Here is a 26,402-nt window from a genome sequence, read left to right as displayed (position 1 = left end):
TCCTGCTACAGGTGTCATTCCCTGCAGAATTGTTCATTTCATTCCTTCATTCTGTTACCCTTTCTCTGTAACAGTGCTGCCAAATAGAACTTTCTGCAATGATAGACATGCTCTCTATTTGCCCCCTTCAATATAGTAGCTTCAAGCTCTGTATGATCATTGAGGATTTAAAATATGGCTGATACAACTCAGGAATGTAATTTTAATTTTTAAACTTTTTTTTAAGAGAGAACGTTTCCCACTGTCATCCAGACTGGAGTGCAGGGGCATTCATTGCAGCTTCTCCCGGGCTCCAGTGATTCCTGCCTCAGCCTCCTGAGTAGCTGGAGATGGAGATGTGCACCACCACATCTGGCTACTTTTTAAATTTTTTGTAGAGACAGGGTCTCACTATGTTGTCCAAGCTGGGCTCAAACTCCTGGCCTTGAGTGATCTTCCCACCTCAGCCTCCCCAAATGCCAAGGTTACAGGTATAAGGCACTGCACCCAGCCATAATTTTTATTTTATTTAATTTTAGTGTACAAATTTAAAATTAGTATTGAGTACGTGTGATGCTTGTTTTTCTGTTCTTGTGATACTTTACTTAGTGTTCTCCAAATCCAGGCAAGTTGTTACAGAAGATACAAAATCTCTATCATTTTTTATGGCTGAATAGTATTCCAAGATGAACATATTCCATGGTTTATTAATCCATTCATGTGTTGAAGGCCACTTGGGTTGTTTCCAAATCTGTGCAATTATAAATCAGGCTGCTATAAACATCTGAGTGCCAATGTCCTTATGATAGAATGGCTTTTGTGTGTGTGTGGGGGGTGGGAATACCTAGTAATGGGACTGTGGTATCAAATGGAATAGCCACATGTGACAAGTGGCTTCTATATTAAAAAGTGCCATTTAGAGGACCATAAGCAGATAATGCCCCAGGCCAGCTCTTGGGTGCCTTCTCTGCCTTGACAACCCTCACATTTTCCAGGGCTAGTGGCTGTCCTCCCTCGCCCTTGCTTGTGGAGCTGACTAGAAGAGGTAAAGCCTTTCAGCAAAACCCATATCTTTCTTCAAACTCAGTGCTATCAAAACGACAGTATCGGGCGGCGCCTGTGGCTCAGTGAGCAGGGCGCCGGCCCCATATACCGAGGGTGACGGGTTGAAACCCGGCCCCGGCCAAACTGCAACAAAAAAATAGCCGGGCGTTGTGGCGAGCGCCTATAGTCCCAGCTACTTGGGAGGCTGAGGCAGGAGAATCACCTAAGCCCAGGTTACTGTGAGCTGTGTGATGCCATGGCACTCTACCAAGGGTGATAAAGTGAAACTCTGTCTCTACAAAAAAAAACAAAACAAAACAAAAAAAAAGCGACAGTATCTGGCTTCCATGTTTCACATGCAAATCTTGCCACAGAGGTAAAAAACATAAAAATTGCTGCAAAATATGCATGTGGCATTTTTATGGGTTACAAAAGGTTATGAGAGTATCATTTCATTTTTTTTTTTTTTTTACAGTTTTTGGCCGGGGCTGGGTTTGAACCTGCAACCTCTGGTATACAGGGCTGGTGCCCTACTCCTTTGAGCCACAGGCACCGCCCAGACAGTATCATTTCTTGATGTGAGTGATCTATCTGGGAAACTTGTATATTTAAAAGGCACAGTGGGCCAGGTGTGGTAGCTCACACCTGTAATCCTAGTACTCTGGGAGGCCAAAGTGAGAGAATCCCTAGAGCTCAGGAGTTCAAAACTAGGTGGGCATAGTGGTGAGCACCTATAGTCCTAGCCACTTGGGAGACTAAGGCAGGAGGATAGCTTAAACCCAGGAATTTGAGGTTGCTGTGAGCTAGACTGACACTATGGCTTCTAGGGCAAAAAAAAAAAAATTCCTTTCAGTACCCTAGCCTGATGTTTTCCTGTATTTTCCTAATTATTTTTGGAGAAAGAGATTCCGCCTCCTTCAATAACTCACCTAGCAATAAACTTTCTCAATAGTATATCCAGCATTAACCAACTTTTGTTGATAGAAATGCTGATAGAAATTTATGCTTTTGCCAAGCACAATGGCTCATAATCTCAGCACTTTGGAAGGCTGAGGTGGGAGGACCACTGAAGGCCAAGAGTTTAAGACCAGCTTGGACAATATAGCAAGACTTTGCTTCTACAAAAAAATGTTTAAAAAATTAGCTGGACATGGTGACACACTCCTATAGTTCCAGCTACTCAGGAGACTGAGGCAGGAGGATTGCATGAGCCTAAGAGTTTGAGGCTGCAGTGAGCTCTGATGAGACCTCAGAAATCATCAAATCCAGAAATTTCCAAATGGATATTTCCATTTATGTCATTTCAAAAGGATAAATAGAAGTTATTCATTTACTGGGGATAGCCGCATAGGTTATTCTGGTATTTTGCAATGTATTTAGTGGACAAACTCTCTCCAAACACACACGTTCCACATGAAGAGTTTGAGAACTCCTCCTTTGACTGTGGCACAGAGAGATTTACAGCTTATCCAAAGTCAGCCAGTTACCTTGTTGCATGGGTTAGAATATAGTGCCAGTTTCCTTGATCCTAATTAGCTCTTCCTATTATACAATCCACCTTCTTAGATGAAAACTTCCTGCTCCAATTTATTATCCATGTCTTTTGGGATATATATCCATAAAGCAAATTGCCAAGTAAGAGCAGCTTTGCTACTCATAGTGTGGCCTGTGAGCCAGCAGCATCACTGTTACTTGCGAGCTTGTGAGAACTTCAAACTCTCAGACACTACCCCAACCTAAAGCACAAGATCCCCTGGTAATTATAAATATATATTCAGATAGAGAGATATAAATATTTTCTGAATAGATATAGACATATACCAGATAGATAGATAGATAGGAGATACAGATATAACTATGTAAGAAGACTTATTATAAAGCATTTGCACATACAATTATGGAGACTGAGAAGTCCCAAGATCTGTAGCTGGCATCTAGAGACCCATCAGGTTTCATGGTGTAGCTCCAGTGCAAGTCTGAGGGTCTGAGAACCAGGAGAGCTGATGGTGTAAGTTCAAGTCGTGGTTGGGTCCAAGGCAGGAGAAGAATAATGTCCCAGCCTGAAGACTCTGAAACAGAGAGAGCAAATCCTCTTTCAATCATCCTTCTGTTCTGTTCAGGCCTTCACTGGATTAAAGGACACCCACCCACCCTGAAAAGGACAATCTACTTTTCTCAGTCTATATGTTCACAGGTTAATCTGATCCAGAAACACCTCACAGACACATCCAGAATAATTTTAACCAAACCATCTGGGCCCCCCATGGCCCAGTCAAGTTGACAAATAAAATTAACCATCACATTCATGTTTGCATTATAATCTGACACACTTTGACCTATGGTCTTGCTAATTTTGCAGTGCAAGAAGAATCTCTGAAAAATACCTAGAGGCAGTCCCCAGCATCCAGATGCACAAGTAAATGCCTATTTTTCTCCACCTTCATCTGCCCCACCAGTGGTATTTGCTGAAATAAAATTCATAAAGAGAAATTGTGTTCTCTCTATAATCTCAGAACAGAAGATTGATGTTGCATTAACATGATTCTCCAGCCACTTAACAATTCTTTGCTTGGAGAGTGAAATATTTCCAAGTTTTCCAGTGTTGTTCATCTTTGTTACTGAGAGCTCCTTGAGAACCCCTGTTTCTTCCCCCTCATTGCCTAAAATCTGCTAATAGAAAGTAAGAAATTAAATGGACAGGGATAAAGGGGGAAGAGAGGCAGCTAGGGAGAGGCTCACCTGAACAAAGAGAAATCATTTGGAAATTAAAACAAAACAAAATAGGGATCCAGGAGTCTGGGAGTAGAAAAGGGAAGCTTTGTGTAATTCTAGCCAGTTGATGTCATCATAACCAGTTCTCTGCTAGCCAGGGAAGCCAGGAGAAGGGAGGATGTGGAGGTGGGACGGACCCAGACATTATCCTTTGGATCTGAGACTCAGCCTTATGTATGCAAGATGAGGTCAGTGAGAACAAAGGATGTGTCTGAGCAACAGCCAGGGCCATTTTCCTGCAGAGATGGTTCTGTGATCACAATTGCAAAGGAGGGCCACTGTGAGTTTAAACCTCTGTCATTCCTCCTGTGCTTCACCCCCTCCCCCGCCAGTCTTTCTGTGGCCTCCCAAGCCCATCCTCTTAGTGGTGACTCCTCTCAGGCTTCCAGCCCATCTGTGCTCAGGAATGGGAGGGCCAAGCCACTGACACACACCAGTATCCTGCAGCCTATTATTTCCTGCCTGTGCTGGCTCCTCTCCAAGGCTCAACATGACAGGTGGATGAAGTTCACGAGAAAGCTCTGTAATGGGCCGGTTTTCCAGGAATGTGGCTGCTAACTAGATTCACAAACTAAGCCAACTCCCCACCACCCTAAGCTGAATGGGGAAATGGGGAGGTAGCCGAATGGAATAGGGCAGAGTTGGTTTTTTTCTTTTTTCATCCCCCCCCACCCCCACCCCCCATCTCCAGTCTGGATCCTGTGATTGTTTCAAATGATATAAAGAACTCCCTACTCAGGCTCCAGGGTTCCAAGTGCTTCATGCAAGGCCCATACAAGGAACAAAGGCACTTAACTCACGTCTCTCATTTCCAAACCAATGACCCACATCTGAGGACTGGAAGGCAATGCAATCTGTGCCATTGTACACCATAGGAGTGAAGCATAGAAGGACCTCCAGTCTCAGGGCAATGTGATAACCTCCCTGTGGAAGGAAGAGACAGGGAAAAGCATGGAAAGATCATAGCTTTTAATAGGCAAGCCAGAAAGATTTAGAGAGCCAGATTAGATTTAAAAAGAGCAATTACTCCATGTGAACAGGGTTTAGAGAATATAAAAGTGGTTGACCTTCAAATATACTTATGGCTATTTTTCCCAAGTCAAAGTGAGAGTTAATAGGATGAATAATTGTGCAAATGCTTTTTGCCCATTGCTTCAGACTTAGCAGCAGAAAGCAATCCCCAGTGCATAATGTAAGGGTACATGTCAGATCTATTAGTATAGAGTATAAATGTCTTAACACAATAAGTAAACGAGAAGAGGTATATATTAACCAGTGTGATGTAAGCATTCCTAATTCTATATGAAATCAGCACAATGAGCCCCATAAATGCATTAATGTATACATGATCTATGTGTTTATGATTTAATAAAAAATAAATAAATAAGCATAAAAAAAAAGAAAGAAAAGAAAAGAAAGCAATCCCCCAAGCCATCATATATGATCCATTCAACAGAGAATTCTCTGTGTACCAAGTCTGTGTAATGAAAGGAAAGGAGAATGGGAGGAAATGCAAAATTTAAATGTAAATCACGGCCCTCCCTGGGATTCATAAACAAGTAAAAATAGTAAACATGCAAGTGGATAGATTACAATAGCTACATGTGGCTAGAATTAAGGTAGAACTCGGGCCCTAACCCTACCCCTAACTACAGACCTTGAACCCGCTTTATCCTCAAGAGCCACCTGACTTTAACCATCACCCAAACCCGGGTCCTAATACTAGACCCAATACAAAGGCCCTAAACCACCTTAATCCCGAAGGGCTGCCTGCACTGAACCATCACACAAATCAGGTCCCAAACATAGACTTAACCCATCGGCACCAAACCCTCTTCATCCCCAGGGGCCACCTGACCCTAATCATCACTCGAACTTGGGCCCTAACCTTAGCTCTAAGGCAAGGGCCCTGAATCCTCTTCATGCCCGAGGGTGCCTGATGATAAGCATTACCTGAACCTGAGCCCTACTTAGCCTTAGGCCTAATCCAAGGGCCCTGACCCTCTTCATCCTCAAGGCTGCCTGACACTACCCAATACTTGAACCTAGGCCCTATAACCTTAGCTCTAAGTCATAGGACCAGAAACCTCTTGATGCCCAAGGGCTACCTGTCCCGAACCATCACATGAACCTGAGCCCTAACCCTAGATTTAACTCACAGGCCTGGAACCCTCTTCACTCCCAAGGGCCGCTATACCCTAAGTATCACCCAAACCTGGGCCCTAAACCTAGTCCTAACCCAAGGGCCTCTAACCTTCTTTGTCCCCAAGGGCTGCCTAACCCTAACCATCACTCCAACCTGAGTTTTTAAATTATCTTGTTTTCTTTGTCTTATAAAAACAGTCATATTTAATCTAAGTCTGAAGTTGATTTTGGCTTTTCAATTCCTCTTTTATTATAACACCCCTTTGGTAAAATTTAAAGACATCTGGGAATGGTGCATTAAGAATTAAGAACTCTCTGTTTTTTCCTCTTTATTGATTGAGATCCTTGTCACAGTAATACCATCATCTTAAGAAGAATAGTAGTCTAGGCAATCTTGATAGTAGTAAGCCTGAGAACAAAGACCTTTTTAAAAAAGATACCAGAGGGAAAGCATGTTTAAAAGAGTTAAATGTTTGGATACAGGAGGAATTGCAAGAGAAAAAAGGAAAAAAAAAATTCTCATGACCCTCCTACCTTCAAGGAGTTTCCAATTTACTCAAGAGGATAAAGCATACATTCATAACTAAATTTTTCCAACTGAAGTGGACAATTACCCATTCTGCCTTGCCTCAACATTTTTTTCCTATTGTCTTTAAGAAGGAGATAAAATCCCATCTGTACAGTTCCCAAGCACCACCTCACTACAGCAAGTATATGAAAATGTCTGTCTCACAGTGGACGTCTTTAGACATCTTCACTAACCCCTCCTACTCTTCCTTGAGCTAGACACTTGCATTTCCAATTTCCTCCAGACATCTCTACATGTAAATCTTCCTAGTTCCTCAAACTCAATTTGATGGAAATCACCATATTCCATCAATCTTCTGCTTCACCTTTCCTTCCACATTTTTGTTAATAATATCATTGGTCTATCATTCATCACATTTTTCTACCAAGCCTTTGTTCCAACCTCCAGTGGTACCTGGCAGAGAGCATGAGATGCCTTCAAGGTATGCCCAGGTAGGAGCAGAGACACTTGAGTCTAAATAAGAAATGTCAAGTTTAGAGAGCAACTTTCTAAACCTAGCTCCCTGTACACTTTTTCTTGTTTGCAATGCTTGGCTGACCCTGGCTACTTGGGGTATATTATTATCTTTGATATTTGAGTATCCAATTCAACTTTTATATACTGCAAATTTCTGACTAATCTCTGTAACCTCAACTATTGCAAATATTCATTAACTAATCTCCCTTCCTGTGATGTCTTCCCGTCTAATCCAGCCTTCTCAATCACCTTAATTACCCAAATAATTTCTTTAATAACATTGCTCCTGTGAGATAAACCTCAATATCTCCTCAATGTCCATAAATACATTTTTTTTCCATCTAGAAATTATATGAGCAGTTCTACAACTTGATTCTAACCTATCTTTCTAGACTTATCTCTGATGATCATCCTAGATAAATATTTTGTTCTCAAGTCAATCTAATTACTTGCTCTCTAAGTAAAGCGTGTCTCCTCCTTATTTGGTTTCAGCACTGGCTTTGGTGTAGCCAATCAGATGCTCCCGTCCAGGGCTATGGAACCAGTTGGATTTCATTTATAGCTGCAGCAGTGGGTTGGCTGAGTTCTCTAGCTGTTGCCTGAACTTCTTGGCTAGATTCTTTGTGCTGAAAGACTGTTGTGCTTCCTGCACCTGAACCATTGGAAATACCTTTGTTTCTGAACTTTTTGAAAGCCTTGTCCTTTACCCTTCTGATGGTTCTGTAAGCCACTGACATTATCCTGATACATTTTCATTGTACTTCTTACAGATGGAGATGGCTTTTGTTGCTTTCAACCCCAAGAGCACTAACCTGTATGTCCCACAATGGGTCTAGTTTCCACCATTGTGTTTTTGCTTTGCTAAGTGAGCACCTAGGCTGCCTTCCTTACTTCTTTATGCTTTTCCATATCTAACTCAAATTTTGCCTTTCTTAACCATCCCGGAATTTTCTGAGTCCATCCTATGAGGGTCAGCACAAACAATGACACAGAGGCATGCATGAACACGCACTGCAGAGGAATGGCTGAAGTTCTGTGTGACTGCATACAGGTTGTGAGGGGCGGAAGAGCAGGGGGACATAAAGCTGGGGAAGAGTATTCCTGTCACACAAATGTACCAATCCTCCAGCCCACAGTGCAATCCAAGCTTCCTGGATTGTATAGCTCATCAATAAAGTGAGCTTCCCCCCAACTTCACTTATCATTTTTATTCAGTACTATGATGAAAGACCCATACATGAAACACTAATTATATTGATTTTATATTTAAGGAAAAAAGTAACAATAAATAAATGCTAATATAATGTTTCCACACTCCAAAGGATTGTCATGCAGAAGAATCACATTCTGCTGTCATTATAAGAGTTTATTAGAGGGCAATGGTGTATTTGCTTTTTTGCAGGATAACTCTATCAGTAGCATGGAGGAAAGACTTGAGCAGAATCCTTGAGCTCTAACATATGTAAAATTCAGTTGGCTTGCTTCAAAACTAAAGAATCATAGTCCCTAATGAGTTGGTGGAACTTAGCAATAATTATCAATAGCTACTAATATTAAAAAAAAAAAAAATCCAACACGTACTGTGCCCCCAGATGAAAGTACTCAATAGTTTATGCCATCTATAAAATATTTTTCCCAAAAACATCAAATCTGAATCTAATAGAGGATTTATATTTCATAGATATTAAGAAAATTAGTAACTGGTATATAATTCTTTTTTTTTTTTTAGCCGGGGCTGGGTTTGAACCCACCACCTCCGGCATATGGGGCTGGTGCCCTACTCCTTGAGCCACAGGCGCTGCCCTGGTATATAATTCTTTTTTTTTTTTTAATTAGTAGATTTTATTTTATTTATTTATTTTTTTATTGTTGGGGATTCATTGAGGGTACAATAAGCCAGGTTACACTGATTGCAATTGTTAGGTAAAGTCCCTCTTGCAATCATGTCTTGCCCCCATAAAGTGTGACACACACCAAGGCCCCAACCCCTCCCTCCGTCCCTCTTTCTTCTTGCCCCCCCATAACCTTACTTGTTATTAATTGTCCTCATATCAAAATTGAGTACATAGGATTCATGCTTCTCCATTCTTGTGATGCTTTACTAAGAATAATGTCTTCCACGTCCATCCAGGTTAATACGAAGGATGTAAAGTCTCCATTTTTTTTAATGGCTGAATAGTATTCCATGGTATACATATACCACAGCTTGTGAATCCATTCCTGGGTTGGTGGGCATTTAGGCTGTTTCCACATTTTGGCGATTGTAAATTGAGCTGCAATAAACAGTCTAGTACAAGTGTCCTTATGATAAAAGGATTAGTTCAAACCCAGCCCCGGCCAAAAACTGCAAAAAATCATAAAATAAGTTAAAGGCTCTTATGATAAAAGGATTTTTTTCCTTCTGGGTAGATGCCCAGTAATGGGATTGCAGGATCAAATGGGAGGTCTAGCTTGAGTGCTTTGAGGTTTCTCCATACTTCCTTCCAGAAAGGTTGTACTAGTTTGCGGTCCCACCAGCAGTGTAAAAGTGTTCCCTTCTCTCCACATCCACGCCAGCATCTGCAGTTTTGAGATTTTGTGATGTGGGCCATTCTCACTGGGGTTAGATGATATCTCAGGGTTGTTTTAATTTGCATTTCTCTAATATATAGAGATGATGAACATTTTTTCATGTGTTTGTTAGCCATTCGTCTGTCGTCTTTAGAGAAAGTTCTATTCATCTCTCTTGCCCATTGATATATGGGATTGTTGGCTTTTTTCATGTGGATTAATTTGAGTTCTCTATAGATCCTAGTTATCAAGCTTTTGTCTGATTGAAAATATGCAAATATCCTTTCCCGTTGTGTAGGTTGTCTCTTTGCTTTGATTATTGTCTCCTTAGCTGTACAGAAGCTTTTCAGTTTAATGAAGTCCCATTTGTTTATTTTTGTTGTTGTTGCAATTGCCATGGCAGTCTTCTTCATGAAGTCTTTCCCCAGGCCAATATCTTCCAGTGTTTTTCCTATGCTTTCTTTGAGGATTTTTATTGTTTCATGCCTTAAATTTAAGTCCTTTATCCATCTTGAATCAATTTTTGTGAGTGGGGAAAGGTGTGGGTCCAGTTTCAGTCTTTTACATGTAGACATCCAGTTCTCCCAACACCATTTATTGAATAGGGAGTCTTTCCCCCAAGGTATGTTCTTGTTTAGTTTATCGAAGATTAGGTGGTTGTAAGATGTTAGTTTCATTTCTTGGTTTTCAATTCGATTCCAAGTGTCTATGTCTCTGTTTTTGTGCCAGTACCATGCTGTCTTGAGCACTATGGCTTTGTAGTACAGACTAAAATCTGGTATGCTGATGCCCCCAGCTTTATTTTTGTTACTAAGAACTGCCTTAGCTATACGGGGTTTTTTCCGGTTCCATACAAAACGCAGAATCATTTTCTCCAAATCTTGAAAGTACGATGTTGGTATTTTGATAGGAATGGCATTGAATAGGTAGATTGCTTTGGGAAGTATAGACATTTTAACAATGTTGATTCTTCCCATCCATGAGCATGGTATGTTCTTTCATTTGTTAATATCCTCTGCTATTTCCTTTCTGAGGATTTCATAGTTTTCTTTATAAAGGTCCTTCACCTCCTTCGTTAGGTATATTCCTAGGTATTTCATTTTCTTTGAAACTATGGTGAAGGGAGTTGTGTCCTTAATTAGCTTCTCATCTTGACTGTTATTGGTGTATACAAAGGCTACTGACTTATGGACATTGATTTTATATCCTGAAACATTACTGTATTTTTTGATGACTTCTAGGAGTCTTGTGGTTGAGTCTTTGGGGTTCTGTAAGTATAAGATCATGTCATCAGCAAAGAGGGAGAGTTTGACCTCCTCTGCTCCCATTTGGATTCCCTTTATTTCCTTGTCTTGCCTAATTGTATTGGCTAGAACTTCCAGCACTACGTTGAACAGTAAAGGTGACAGAGGACAACCTTGTCTGGTTCCAGTTCTAAGAGGAAAAGCTTTCAGTTTTACTCCATTCAGTAAAATATTGGCTGTGGGTTTGTCATAGATGGCTTCAATCAGTTTTAGAAATGTGCCACCTATGCCTATACTCTTCAGTGTTCTAATTAGAAAAGGATGCTGGATTTTATCAAATACTTTTTCTGCATCTATTGAGAGGATCATGTGATCTTTATTTTTGCCTCTGTTAATATGGTAGATAACGTTTATGGACTTGCATATGTTAAACCAGCCTTGCATCCCTGGGATGAAGCCTACTTGATCATGATGAATGACTTTTTTGATGATAAGCTGTAATCTATTGGCTAGGATTTTGTTGAGAATTTTTGCGTCTATATTCATGAGTGAGATTGGTCTGAAATTCTCCTTTTTGTTTGGGTCTTTTCCTGGTTTTGGTATCAGGGTGATGTTTGCTTCATAGAATGTGTTGGGGAAGATTCCTTCTTCCTCAATTTTTTGGAATAATTTCTGCAGTACAGGAATAAGCTCTTCCTTGAAGGTTTGATAGAATTCTGGAGTGAAGCCATCTGGACCAGGGCATTTTTTGGTTGGAAGCTTTTTTATTGTTTCTTTGATCTCAGTGCTTGAAATTGGTCTGTTCAGGAGCTCTATTTCTTCCTGGCTGAGTCTAGGGAGAGGGTGTGATTCCAAATATTGATCCATTTCCTTCACATTGTCAAATTTCTGGGCATAGAGTTTCTGGTAGTATTCAGAGATGATCTCTTGTATCTCTGTGGGATCAGTTGTTATTTCCCCTTTATCATTTCTGATTGAGGTTACTAGAGATTTTACTTTTCTATTCCTCGTTAGTCTGGCCAATGGTTTATCTATTTTATTTATTTTTTCAAAAAAACAACTCCTTGTTTCATTAATTTTCTGAATGATTCTTTTGTTTTCAATTTCATTGATCTCTGATTTGATTTTGGATATTTCTTTTCTTCTACTGAGTTTAGGCTTAGATTGTTCTTCTTTTTCCAATTCCATAAGATCTCTTGTGAGATTGTTGATACATTCTCTTTCTGTTTTTTGAATGAAGGCATCTAAAGTGATGAATTTTCCTCTCAAAACTGCTTTTGCAGTATCCCACAGGTTTTGGTAGCTTGTGTCTTCATTGTTGTTATGCTCAAGGAAGTTAATGATTTCCTGTTTTATTTCTTCCTGCACCCATCTGTTATTCAACAGAAGATTGTTTAATTTCCATGCCTTTGGGTGGGGTCGAGCATTTTTGTTAGAGTTGAGTTCCACCTTTAGTGCCTTATGGTCTGAGAAGATACAAGGTAAAATTTCAATTCTTTTGATTCTGTTGATATTTGTTTTGTGTCCCAGGATATGATCAATTTTGGAGAATGTTCCATGGGGTGATGAGAAGAATGTATATTCTTTATCTTTGGGATGGAGTGTTCTATATGCGTCTATCAAGCACAGTTGTTCTAGGGTCTCATTTAAATCTCTTATATCTTTGTTTAATTTCTGTTTAGAGGATCTGTCCAGCTCTGTAAGAGGAGTGTTAAAGTCCCCTGTTATTATGGTATTATCAGATATCATATTGCTCAGACTGAGTAAGGTCTGTTTCAAGAATCTGGGAGCATTTAAATTGGGTGTATAAATGTTTAGAATCGAAATGTCTTCTTGTTGTATTTTTCCCTTGACCAATATAAAGTGACCATCTTTGTCTTTTTTGACTTTAGTTGCTTTAAATCCTGGTATATAATTCTTAATAAATAAACAATAAGATGAAATAGACACGGTAAAATCTCTGTAATTTGACCACCCAAGGGACTGTACAAACTGGTAAACATATAGAGGTGGTCAACATAAGGAACTAGGCCTACTATACTAATACCTACATGTGAAGCAAGTACAGTCTATGAAAGTTAGGTCAACTTAAGGAGGAGTCGATGTAAGGAGCTGGTCAACTATGGAAGTTTTACTATAGTAGTTTATAAATTTAATTTTGTTATGAATATTATCATTACATCAACTAAAGGAAACATGGGCTCAAAAGGACATTTTACATGATACCAGAAGGATGTAACCAGCAAAATACAGACTGTAGAAAATTCTATGGACAAACCAGTTTCTTCAACAAATCACAAGAAGGGCATAAAAAGAGTAATAGAGGGTCGATCCAAGAGGCATGAGATGTATCAACCAGTTGCAACCTGGGGAAGTAATTTGGCTTTTGATTCAAAAAATTGTGACACAATATGGGAAGTATAAACACTGAGTAGATATTGTACATGAAGAAAATACTGTTAATTTTTTAAGACATGATAATGGTACTTAGATTTAAGTTTTAAGTCTTTTCAATTGGAAAGTACCCTCAACCCTGGGGCTGGGGTGTGTAATGAAGACAGGGCTGGCTGTGTTATAAGGCAAACAAATTAAAAATCGGAAGGTTCTACCATAGCTTCTCAGAACATGGGCCCCTCATTTAGAGATATACACTGAAATATTTACAGATGAAATGGTATCTGGGATTTTCTAGGAAATCGTCTGAGGCAGGATATTAATCAAATAAGATTGGCCACAAGTCAGTAATTTTACAAGACAGATGACAAGAACATGGCAGTTAATTATGTTTTTCTCTTTACTTTAGAATATGCTTGAAATTTTCCTAATAAAAAAGTACGTTTTTAGATTCAAATTCCTTGGTTTCATCTCCCTGAGATTCTAGATACTATAGATCCAAAGGAGGATTTACAAATCTAAAATTGAAATAAATGCTCCCAGGGATTCAAAATCAGATGGCTGCTAGGCCACAATTTGAGAAAAATTAGACTAGATGGTGTGAACACTTGAATGGAAAAAATTGAGGAGAGAGGTGGGCAGCATCTTCCACAGGGTAGGTGCTTATAAGATCTGCCCATTTTGTTTTATAATTGTTTATAAATAATTTCCCCAAATCATAATCATGTTCACTTACAATAATCATTCAGGGTACAATTACCAGTGCTATTTCCTGATTTGGGCCTTTTTTTCCTATTAGATTTCTTAATAGTCCTTTAAGGCTTGCCACATGAACCAAGGCTAATTCCCTGAGTAGATAATCATCCTCGTGAATATTTTCTTCATAATCACAGTGGCGAGAGAGATGTTGCCAGGCCTTTCAGGAAGGGAGAGACTCCCAGTTGTGACCCATTAAATTGGCATCAGCTCTCACTCCACCCCTTCCAGGAGGAAAGGATTTTATAACCCTGGAAAGGGGAGGGAGCAGAGAGGTGACCCATTTATCCCAATGCTGTCAGGTCACATCACAAGGTACACACTCCCACCCCTTTTTCTTTCCACATTGGAGACCTTTTCAATTGGAAAGTGCTCTCAACCCTGGGACTGGGGTGTGTAATGAAGACAGGGCTGGCTGTGCTTTAAAGCAAACAAATTGAAAATTGGAAGGTTCTACTGTAGTTCCTCAGAACATGGGCCCCTCTCCAGCCTTTAACCTGCAGCTGGCCCTCCCAGCGAAGTCAACACAAAAGGCTGCTTCTAGCTAAGCCTCCTTGGGACTGCAAACATGCTTTCTAGCCAGGCTCAGCTCTGCCATCCTGTCCTGCCAGCAACAGAAAAGCAGTCTTCCAGAGGAAGAGGAGAGGTTCCAGGTTTATCAGGAGAGGTTCCAGGCTTCAGACCAGTCCAGGATCAGCTCAGCTCAGGGTAGGTAGATGGCATGGCTACATTCCACTCCTGCCCTAACACACTGTGAACTACAATGGCCTTACCTCTCCTGCATAATCCGGGGAGACCTCATTATGCCATTCTGATAAGGCAATGAATTAACAATAGGCAGAGATGGGCACTGTTCATATCCTGATTTTATAAGATGAAGACCTTGACATTTAAGGTCTCAGTGACTTGTCCAAGGTCATGGGGCGCAGAGTCAGAGCCAGGATTCCAGTAACCTTGCACAGATTTTGTGCATTTAATCCTCTCATAGGTGCTTTTCCAATTTGCCTTGATGCGATCAACTCGCTTAAGTCCTGCTCCCCTCTGCCTTATGGAAAATCTACATTCCCACTAAGATGGACTGTGTGTGTTTCCCTGGATGTGTTCCACCTGTTCTAATGTACCTCCTTTCTTCTTAGCTTTTCCTTCTTTCTGAAGGGACTTTCTTCCCCTCAACCCCAATTTCACTGATTGAAATTCTTCCCGCCTTCAAGGACCACGTCAAATGCCACTTCTTTGAAGAACCCTTTCCGGATTCATTCCCTCACCCACCTTAGGAGACATCTTCATCAATTCTGCTGATAACATTATTTCACATTTACTTTTCTTTGTTTCCTTTTCTTGAATCATAGCCATTCATGTGCTTGCTTTAAGATTCCTGTTACATTGCTAAGTCCTTGAGCCCAGTGACCATTTATTACTCCAAGTTTTATTTTCCCCAGCATTTACTACAATGCTTTGCACCTAGTAGGAACTTAAAAATACCTATTGGATTGAACGTATACAACCCTCAAACACATATAATTTAATTTGCATTTACCAAAATACAATTAAATGCACTGGGAAAGTTAGAATCTGCAAACAAGTAACCCTGATGATTCATCTTCACACAAGTTAAAAAAAAAAACTTAACCAACAATTCATGCCTTTGCTAGATCTGTAGTTGCATGTAGGAAACTCATCAGAAGTGAACTGCCACTGTGTTCGGAACATCTGGTTGCCACTTCTCCACTTTATGTGCATGAGAAAGTAGACACCAGCAGACAGAGCTGCCAAACTGCCTGGGTAGTTACTGGAGCTGGCAGCTCACTTCCAAGCCTCCTTGCCCTTTTGTGATTCCGGATTGGATTGGGTGTGTGAGGAGGAAAAGGACAGCCCTCTGGGGAGATTAACAATGTGGTCTGAGGGATGAAGATCAAAGAGCAGCCTTGGCTGTAGACCGCGTGGTGACCACGGCCACCGGCAGAAGCTCTCTGATCTCCATGCTCCTCAGTGCCACCTATAACCTCACATTGCATTTTGCAACCTTTCCCGGGGTCAGCACCCTTCTCAATCACACCATCTCCACTCCACTCTGGTTTCTCCAAAGCTCCCCCTCCTGCAAGACTGCTGCTGTTTCTCTGCCTATAACCCACTGTCTAGCCATCAGAGAAGACCACCAAGAAAAGTTTTACAAAACTGACACGAAGCTAATTTTTAGTGAGTGTAAAAAATCCAAGGAAGTTTCTTTACACTATTCTTAAAATGAATGATCCTAACTGGTCTTCTGAAGATAGTATCTAACTTCAGTAACACTACCACCAAGTCATAAGCCTTATGAAAGTTTTATTGTAAGTCATCTGTTGCATATTTGTCTCAAAGTATTATTCTTTTTAAAAAGTCTGTTTTGTTCTCAAAGTCTGGCTCCAAAGAATTCTAGTGTGGCTGACTTGTCTGTTTCAGAATGTGGTCATCACTTGGTCAGGTCCTCGGTCTTCCTTCTTCTCTCCACTTGTACCATTGCCTTTTCTGTAGGCAGCTACCGGTCTCTACCTCTTCGGTGATTCTCAAGTACTAGCCACAGAGTGGCCCAAGAATCTTGGGCATTGCCAGACCGAATGCTCAGACTCCTTTCGTAACCATTTAAAAATATGCAGTGGTAGCTGCAGTCCCAAGCTCAAGGGTTTTATTTTCACTTGGTACTTCAAATACTGCCACTGGGCTGCAAATAGAAACTAGGATGGTGGCTTGTTTGTGAAAGTGGCTGTGTTGGTTCCTTTCCTTTTCCTCCTTCCTTCCTTTTCTTTCCCTCCCTCCTTTTTCCTCTGTTGGAAAAGCATCTATTGCTGTGTACGATAATTACCAATTTGGGAATGTAAGAACTCTCTGGTGTTAAATATTTTTGGGGATATCAAAAGCCAAGGTGTTTTGGATTGCTATGAATGACATAGTAAATGGCCACTCTTTGTCTTCATTTTGGGGATTTAAGCTACATATATTGTTGGTCTTGGAGGAAAACAAGCTCAAAACCCACATGTAAGGCAGGATATGAAAAGGTGATACTCAAGTTGGGCTTCACAGGTGTTTTGGCACCAGCAAGTCAAACAGGGCATTTCTTAAATCAGATGAGCAGACAGACTGGCCATTTGATCCACAGCAGAGATTGTCCTGCACAAACCAAGTGCACGGTATCATTCCACGCAGCGAGCAATTCTTTGCAACACCAGTCACTGGCAGGCTCCACTTGAGAGCTGCTCTTGGGAACACCTCCTGAGAGGTTGCATTTCTCTAATGCTTGTCTGACTCTGGGAGGCCAGGGAGATTCCTTGAACAACCAAGAAGGGAAAGGCAAAGAAAAGAGCATTTCAACTGGTTAGAATCTCAGACCGTAGAGGGAGACAAGCCAAAGAATGTGGATTTACAGCTGTCAATCAGCCCTCTCGTTTTGCACTGGGTAGGCGTTTTTTTAATCCACCTGTTCAATTATTTATCATGCTATGCATTTCCTCTTCATTGTAAGTCGGGCAAAGCCTTTATGTTGTAAGGGAACACCGACACCCTAGTATTTTTTACTGACCTTAGGCAAAGTGATGGACACTGGATCCTGGAGTCAGATGTTCCTGGTGACGCAACTTGTCCTCCCAGTAGCAGAAAAGCTTCCTGCCATGATTAAGTTAGAACTGTGAAAGTGCTAAAATGTGTGGCCAGCCTTCCTCTGATGCAAGCACTTTTATTATAGAGCCTAGCTACAGAGCAGGGTAGCAATGCAAATCCTTCCTCCAAATACCCCTTCTCTCTCTGGACTAACCTTTCGCAACAGAAAGGTAATATGGTCTATACGTGAAATATCCTGGGTCATGGTCATACTTTTTCCAAATTCACAGTTTTTCTGGCTCGATCCCTTTCCCCTTTTCTATTTGCTTTTCTGAGTTCATACTACAGTGTGATCACCAACTGATTTAAATCTGGCAGTCTGCCAGTCTCCTAACGCTCATCAACGACTCTAGGCAAGCAAAACAAGAAGCTGTCCGTTCTGTATTTGAACTTGAAATGGAAAACCATCTGTGTTTGCTTTTCTAGATAGGAGGCTGAGATGGAGCAAAAGTGTCATTCTATTTTGTTTGGATGAGGCCTATACTTCCCACTCAAAATGCTTGAGAACCTATGAGCAATGAGTGTCAGAGCCACTGTGACTCAACGCTGGACGACCCATTGCTAGTTGACACAAGAGGGCTTTCCAAACTTCCCCCCACACCCCTCGGCTTGGGTTCTCTCCCCTGACTCTGCTACTCTTCACAGTTCCTAGGATGTGACTGCCTTCTGAGTGGCCAGATGATGAATCGTCTCTATCATTACTGATTCATTAATTTACCAATGTTGTCCCACAAGTAATACAATCAGACCAAAACACACACAAGGCTATGACCCTTGTAAATTTGTGATTAACTTGGAAAGGAAAGGGAAACCAAGAGAGAGTACATGCACTCCCATTATTTTTTTATGCCCAAGGCTTTTACAAGTATTTATCCCAAAGAATCACAGGCATTTTGTTCCCATTCGATTTTGATATCAAATATTATAAACCTTATATCATGTCAGATATTAAAAACCTATGTACTCTAGAGTTGTTTTTTTTTTCTCAGTTTTGTAGAAGGTTTAGGTCTACATTACCTTAGCCAGACTCATCTCAATGCAATTGCCAAGTATGTCTTTCACGGCCTGAATTTCTAATATCTAACTGTGTTTGGTACATTGTCCATGTTCAGCACATACGGGGCAAATAAGCAGATGAGTGAAAAAATGAATGGAGAAGACCCCAGTCCCAGAAAGAAGCTGGCCTGAATCAGCAATTTCCTAATGTGGCTGCGTACCAGAATCACTTAAAAGTTTTTTATTTTTAATGTCTCTCCAAGTGCCATTTTATTTTCCCCTGTCCATCTATGTTCTTCAAAGTTAATTGTTCATTTAATAATTTAAATAATATGGAGGTCTCTAAAATAAAAGGTCTTCTTTTCTTCGAAGTAACATCCTAAAGATGTAAATACTCTGAACAATCCAGCAACGGTTCTTCTATATTTTTTGTTTGTTTAAACAAACCACCACACTTTTGAATTATTTAATAAGAATGGCATTGCATGATAAAGATTAGTTTAAAACTTGATTTTTTTCACATAATATATTGCAGACATCCTTCCAAGTTAATATTACTACATACCAGTCTGCTTCGTTAATTTTATTAGCTACATAGAATCCATAATATAGATGCATCATAATTCATTGAGATGTTTATTTATGTGTGAGTGTGTGTGCGCAAACGCTTGTGCTGTGGATATAAATACTCTTGTAGTTCTGCTATATCTTTCAGATAAATTTTCAGAAGTATAATAGTAGGAGTAAAGAGCATATACATTTAAATTTTTTTTTTAAAAAACAGCCATATAATCTGATTCTCTGCTTTTACCAACTCTACACTCATCAATCTTTAACTTTATTATATATATAGCATCTAATGAGAAATAAGATGGTATTATATTGTGATTATTAATGTGCATTTCCTAGGACATTTTCTTGTTTGTTTTTCCCACTATGAACCTACTGAACCAGTATCTCTGGGGTCAGCACCTGAGTCTCCTGGTCTTGGTGAGAGCTCCTAGGTGAGTCTGATGCAGCCAGTGCTCAGACAGGCATTTGGAAACCACCGGTCAAGAAAATCTCTCATGTTCTACTGAGATATAAACTTCTATTATTATTATTATTTTTTTCTTTTTGAGACAGAGTCTCACTTTGTCACTGTTAATAGAGTGCCATGGCGTCATAGCTCACAACAACCTCAAACTCTTGGACTTAAGTGATCCTCTTGCCTCAGCCTCCCTGGTATCTGGGGCTACAGGCACCTACCACAATGCCTGGTTATTTGTAGAGATGGAGTCTCACTCTAGTTCAGGCTGGTCTCAAACTCCTGAGCTCATGCAATCCAGGAGTTTTATTATTAAAGACAAAACAAACCCCCCAAATTCCTCTGCCAGCAACAATTAAAAACTCGAAAGCAACAAGAGCTGGTTAGTGAAAAATGTGTCTTGCACGATCATGTTAAATTTTCTACATGATTTAAAACTCAGGTATAATGGCTCACACCTGTAATCCTACCCTCTGGGAGGTGGAGGCAAGTGGATTGCCTGAGCTCAGAAGACCAGCCTGAGCAAGAGCAAGATCCTGTCTCTTCTGAAATAGAAAAAAAACTAGCCGAGTGTTGTGGTGGGTGCCTGTAGTCCCAGCTACTCAGGACTGAGGCAAGAGGACTGTTTGAGTCCAAGGGTTTGAGGTTGCTGTGAGCTATGATGATGCCACACTACTCAAACCATGGGTACAGAGTGCGATTCTCTCTCAAACAAACAAACAAACAAAAATAAATAAATAAGACCCTAGACTTATTTTAAGTGTTGTTGCAAACTTCAACATCCTCACTTATTTTTTTTTAAATGTACAATCCAAGCAGAAAGAAAATAGCTATAGATATAGCCAATTTCAAGAGTTGTCAAAACATTTTTAACTGCATGGCCAGGGGCACTGAACCCCAAGAGAGGTTTCCTGTAAGAACTGACAATGCCTGGGTTAGTGAAGCAGTGGAAAAAATGCACTGGAAAGAAGATTTAGCAGCCAGGGGAGTTGGATCTGGGTGTGAGTCTTATGTCTATCATGTGTGAACTATCTGATTGTGAGTAAACCATTTCATCTTTCCAAAGCTCAGTTTCTGCAGCTAAAACTGAGGATAATATTCTAGAGCAGGGGTCTAATATTCTAGACCAGTTCACTGTCCCTCAGACCGCTGGAGGGCTGGACTATAGTTTTTTTAAAAAAAACTATGAACAAAAAACTATGAAACAAATTCCTTATTTTTAAGTAAAAAAACAAAACGGGAACAAATACAATCACACCACCTCATGTGGCCTGCGGGCTGCAGTTTAAGGACCCCTGTGAGGGTTTTTAGAAAAATTAGCAAGGCAGTAAGAATGAAATATGCTACATCTACCTTAAAGTACCTGAGGTGGTTTGAGAGCATCAAGACTATTTTTAAGGTACACTTTTTGATTGAGAAAACAAAACATTGATACTTATATGGATCTGGAGAGGATAAATTTCCACTGGATAAGGTCTATGCAAATTCCTGTGTCAACCCATTTTCTATCAGTATTTGCAATTTCACCTAGGACATAAACTTCTATTTGTCTATTTTCTTTCTTTCTTTCTTTTTCCTTTTTTGAGACAGAGTCTCACTATGTTGCCCTGGGTAAAGTGCTGTGGCATCTAGCTTGCAGCAACCTCCAACTCTTGGGCTCAAGTGATCCTCTTGTCTCAGCCTCCCAAGTAGCTGGGACTATAGGCACCTGCCACAATGCTGGGCTAGTTTTTAAGAGACAGGGTCTTGCTCTTGCTCAGGATGATCTCAAACCCATGAGCTCAGATGATCCACCCCCCTTGGCCTCCCAGAGTGCTGGGATTACAGGTGTGAGCCACTGTGCCAGGCTCTGTTTGTCTATTAATGTCTCATTTAAATTGATTTTGTTATAGTTTTCATAGTTTTATATGTCACGCATTCACTCAAAATGAATGTCAGTTTTGAGATAGATAATAATATATTGAGTTCTAGGCGTTGACATAAACACTACTACCATATGAGGTGAACCATCATTATTCCTATTTTTTTGGTCACAAAATTGAGGCACAAAGAAACTGACTTGTACAGAGACACACAGCAAGTAGGTAACAAAGCTGTATTTTAAGCCCAGGTACATTAACCACATGGATATAACGTCTTCAAGAAAATAGTATTTGATATGACAATGAGGAAAAATTTTAGTTAAGGTAATACTTTTATTAATGACCCCCAAGTGCTTATAGGTTGAAATGAAGCACTTGCATTCTGTTAGAACCTAAGCATTTGATTCTCTGGTCTTGCATATAAGCCCTACAGATGTCAGAGTTATTTAAATCCTTTGCTTGGATAGTATTTTGCAATTGACAAAAACCCTGAACAAATTCTTCACCCTGAGCTGGTGAAGTGGAAAGGCTGAAGGCTAGCTTTCTCTCTCACCTTCCACTGTCCACTCTGGGAATATCCCCAACTGCTCCTCCTAACTTTCTGTCACCTGACTAGCACCTGTGCTGTCTTATAAAGTCACCAGCCTTTTTTGATTGTGCTTAAAATGTATTCAGTTTTCCTGCTCTGCCTCACACCCTGCCTCCAGTGGCAGGCTGAGGCTGGCTGATATCTTGAATCTTGTGTTTCTTCTGCATAGGAAACTCATGGACATTAAGAATGGTACCATCTGCTTTGGTGGCAGAAGATGTGGCTGGCATCCTGAGTCTCATGTCCACTAATAGGAGAAAGGGTCTTAATATTTAGCTACCGAAATATGGAGCTTATCAGAAGGCCTGGCTTCTGACGGGAAATAATTCAGTAATCATTTCCAATTTCAGTCCTAGGTTCTCAAAAACTATTGCTGACCTCACTCTTTAAGTGAGATACTGGACCTGGTATCTGTCTACTTGGGACATTTATTCAAGCATCGAGTCCTGAAAGTTTACAGTGTGCCAGGCAGGTGGTAAATGCATTGGTTCTGGATTTGGAACTCAGGTCCTACTCTTTACTAACTGTGGGGTCTCAGTTTCCTTATCTGCAGAATGAAGATGGTAATAGTATCTACTTCACTGGACTGTGGTGAGGATCAAATGGGACCTTCCATGCGGAGCCCAGGGTATCACGTTTGGAGCACAGTGGATGCTTTATGAATGGTGCTGCTAGGACTATAAATTAAACTCCCAGCACATCCCTGAGAATCTACCTCCTGCTCTCTGCTCCTTAGAAGACTAAACCTAAATCTGATTTTTCCCCTCTCAGTCCTTGTTTCATCTCTAACCTGCCCTGCCTTACTGGAGGTCAACTTCTTCTCTCTCAACACCTTAAAAGCAGGTGTGAGTGCCCGCAGGACGACTGTGACGGCGAGGATGAAGATGTCGTCCATCCAGGTCTCTTACAGGGCTGCCCGAGAGAAAATTGACTCATCTAGTTTTGAACTACTGGCTGTAAAGCTGAACTCATACCTTCCCTTTAGTCCAGGGATTCCACACCTAGGTCTGTCCTGAACAGACACAAGCATGTAAGTAAATCAAAACTCATGCTGAACAAAGTTTGCGGTGGCACAATGTTAGGTATCTACTGCTGCAAAACAAATAACCCTCCAACTTAGCCACTTAAAACAACAAACATTTATTATCTCACAGTTTTCGAGGGTCAGGAATGTGGGGGTAAGGGAGCTGGGTGCAGGGCCAAGTCAGCCAGTAGGCACAGCCAGCATTGTGCCTACGGCCCACAGCACTTGTCAGAACAAGCTCCTCCTCCAAGGAATGAGATGCAACCTCTCTCTCTCTCTCTCTCTCTCTCTCCTTTTTTTTAGTGGAAAGGAGGAAGGGGCCACAAAGGTCAAAAGTTCCTAAGTCCTGGGAAAGTCACAATCCAACTCTAGTTGGCAGGTGGGGGAGGGGGTGTCATGAGGGTTCAGTCCGTCAAGCTGTCAGCAGGGAATGTTGGAAGACCCCACTGGGAGAGCATCCACCTCCAGGCTCATTCGGGGTGTTGCTGGCAGGTCTCAGTTCTTCTCTGGTTGTTTTCTGGAGAACAGCCTCATGATGTGGCAGGTGGCTTCCCTCAGAACAAGTGGAGAGAGGAGAGTGAGGGCAAGCGGGAGACAGAAGACACAACATGCCTTTGGTAACTGAATCTTGGCGGCGACATACCATCACTTCTGCCACTTGCTACTGCTCAGCAAACCAGCTCTGAGGTGGTACAGAGAGGGGGCCACACAAACGTGCAGGATGCCAGGAGTCAGAGGACCTGGGGCTGTCTCAGAGGCTGGCTACCCAAAGGACTATCTCTTGTTAGAAACTAGAAACGAAGCAAACGCTTGTCGACAGTAGACGGTGGATTTGTACAATGGAATTCTATGCTGCAATGCGAATGAGCCACTTCTAACTACATTCAATAAATGGATGCATCTCTTAAACATAATGTTCCCTAGAAGTTGGCCACAAAGAATATATACTATATGGTTCCTGTTTACACAAACTTAAAACACGGGCATCGCTCTTCTGTGTGTTACAGGTCAGATCGTGGCTCCTTCTGAGGACAGAGTGATGACAGCTGGATACAAAGGGAGATTTTCTGAGCTGTCAAGGTTCAGTTTCTTCATCCAGGTGTTAGTTCCATAGGTCTGTTTGCAGAAATGCATTGATCTGTTTGCCTTTTTCTTTGTATGACATAATGTAATAAAAATTTTTCAAAAGTAAGTGTTGTAATACTTATCTTCTTTTCCCGAAAGAGATGTTTTGGAAATATCTTCAGTTATGGCTAAGCATATAAATGGATCTATAGACTGAATGTTCATGTCCCCCCCAATTCCTAGGTTGAAAGCTCATCTCTCATGGAATGAGATTTGGAGTTGGGGCTTCTGGGAGGTAATTAGTTATGAGGGTGAGATCCACGTAAGTGAGCTCAGCACCCATATGAGGGGTCCCAGACATCTTCTTTGCCCCTTCTGCCATGTGAGGGCACAGCGAAAGATCACCTCTGAAGGAGGAAGCAGCCTTCACCAGAGACTGACTCTGCAGGCACCTTCCCAGCCTGGCCTTCAGAACTGCGAGAAGTCTGTTTTCTTCTTTTTTGTTGTTGTTGCTATAGCAGCCCAAAGGCAACTGAAACACTGGGATAACCGTAATGTATGGTCAAATTTTTGGTCCCAGTGCTAGGCCTCACTTGCTGGGAGATCTGGGTTGAACAAGCCATTTAACTCTCTGAACTGTAGGTTTGTCAATTGCAAAGCAGAGTGGACACTTACCCTCCTAGAGTGAGAGTGTCGTGGAGAATGCTGGGTAATAACAAGTGCAGTTGAGTCCTGTTACACCATAAGTGTTATGATGTCAGAATCTTTCAAGTTCAAAACTGTAACACTTCCAGGATACTAGGATATCTATCACTTATCTATCTATCCATCCATGTATATCCTCTCTCTCTCTGTCTCTCTCTCTGGTAGAGGATGCAACAAGGTAAGTTTGAGGATTTGTGAACTGGCTCACTGGCTTTCCTGGGTTTACCTTCTGGCCTTATCCATCTGCACCATCCACATGACCCCCTTCAGTACCTTCTGTAGGCAATATTCTCTAAAGGGGAAAGCAGAGCCACCAGGCAGCTGTGGTTCTCACCCAGCCAGAAGCCAACCACACAGGATAAAGTTGAAAGCTGTTTCTGTGTACTATGGAATAGGTGGATTTAGGGGGACTCCCTCCAGATGATACAGCTAGATTCTGATGTTCCAGGGTGAGGCCAGTTTATCTTTTTACCACATTTATGCATGCATGTTGTATATGCATTCACTTAACACCTGCTTTTTTGTACATAATAGAACCATTTGTAGAGATAGACCTTGCCCAGTAAAGACAGGTTATAATTGTGCTACTTCAAAATTTAAGTCTGGGTATAGTTTCCTTGTGGGAGTTGGGATTCACAGTGTGTAGGACTATCTCTGCACCTTACAGCTTTGCAATCACATATACCTTTTAATGTGACTGGGGGTTCCCAAGACAAGGCAAGTCCTGCCTGTACTAGGAGAACCCCAAGATAGCCAGTGTGAAGTGGCTTAGGGAGGTGGGTTGGGGTGGGCTAAATAGAGATTCTCCTCCACCTCCTCAGATCTAGGAGAGATATGATCCCATTTCAGACCTTATAGCTTAAGTCTTTTCATAGTTCTGCACTTCTTTAGAGACGCAGCAGGTAGCAGCATGAGGCCCCCTGGTGGCTGGAAATAATCAATGCGTTTGCTTTTCAAGCATTTTTGAAAGGCAGGTCTGGCTGGAGAAGTTGAGAGGGGTAAGTACTCACCAGACATGGTGCTTACGGTGTAGGCATGACCGAGTGGGATGCCCTATATTGGGGGAAGTTGAGAACCAAACCATTTTTAATTGGATAAACCAATTATTCTTTGCTTTTTCGTACTGTGGTTCATTTAGCACCTCAATTAGAAATGTATTGAGTATCTCATCTGTGCAAGGCTATTAGGCATGACATTGGAGTTATAAGAAAGTTATATCACACACTTACAAGGATCTTTGGAATGGGAATAAAACACCTGCACCACCAACATGATAGGAAATAAGAGACGCCATCAGAGAACACAAATAATGACTCATGCAAGGGCAGTTACTCTCAGATAAAAGGGAAGGCTTCCAGGAAGAGGTAGAGTTTGAACTGGGGTGCTGATGAGAAGCAGGATTTGGGGAGACTGAGAAGGAGGAAAGGATGGAACACAAAAGAGGGAAAACACAAGTCTGCACAGATAGAGGCAAGGAAACCAGAGCCTAGTGCAGGAATGCTGACCCGCCTAGTCTGACCAACCTGTAAGGCCCTCTTGGGGTTAGAATGCGAACAAAAGCTGGGTACATCTGTT

This window comes from Nycticebus coucang, chromosome 18, assembly GCF_027406575.1.
Source record: "Nycticebus coucang isolate mNycCou1 chromosome 18, mNycCou1.pri, whole genome shotgun sequence".
NCBI lineage: Eukaryota > Metazoa > Chordata > Mammalia > Primates > Lorisidae > Nycticebus > Nycticebus coucang.
This window is presented reverse-complemented; position numbering follows the sequence as displayed.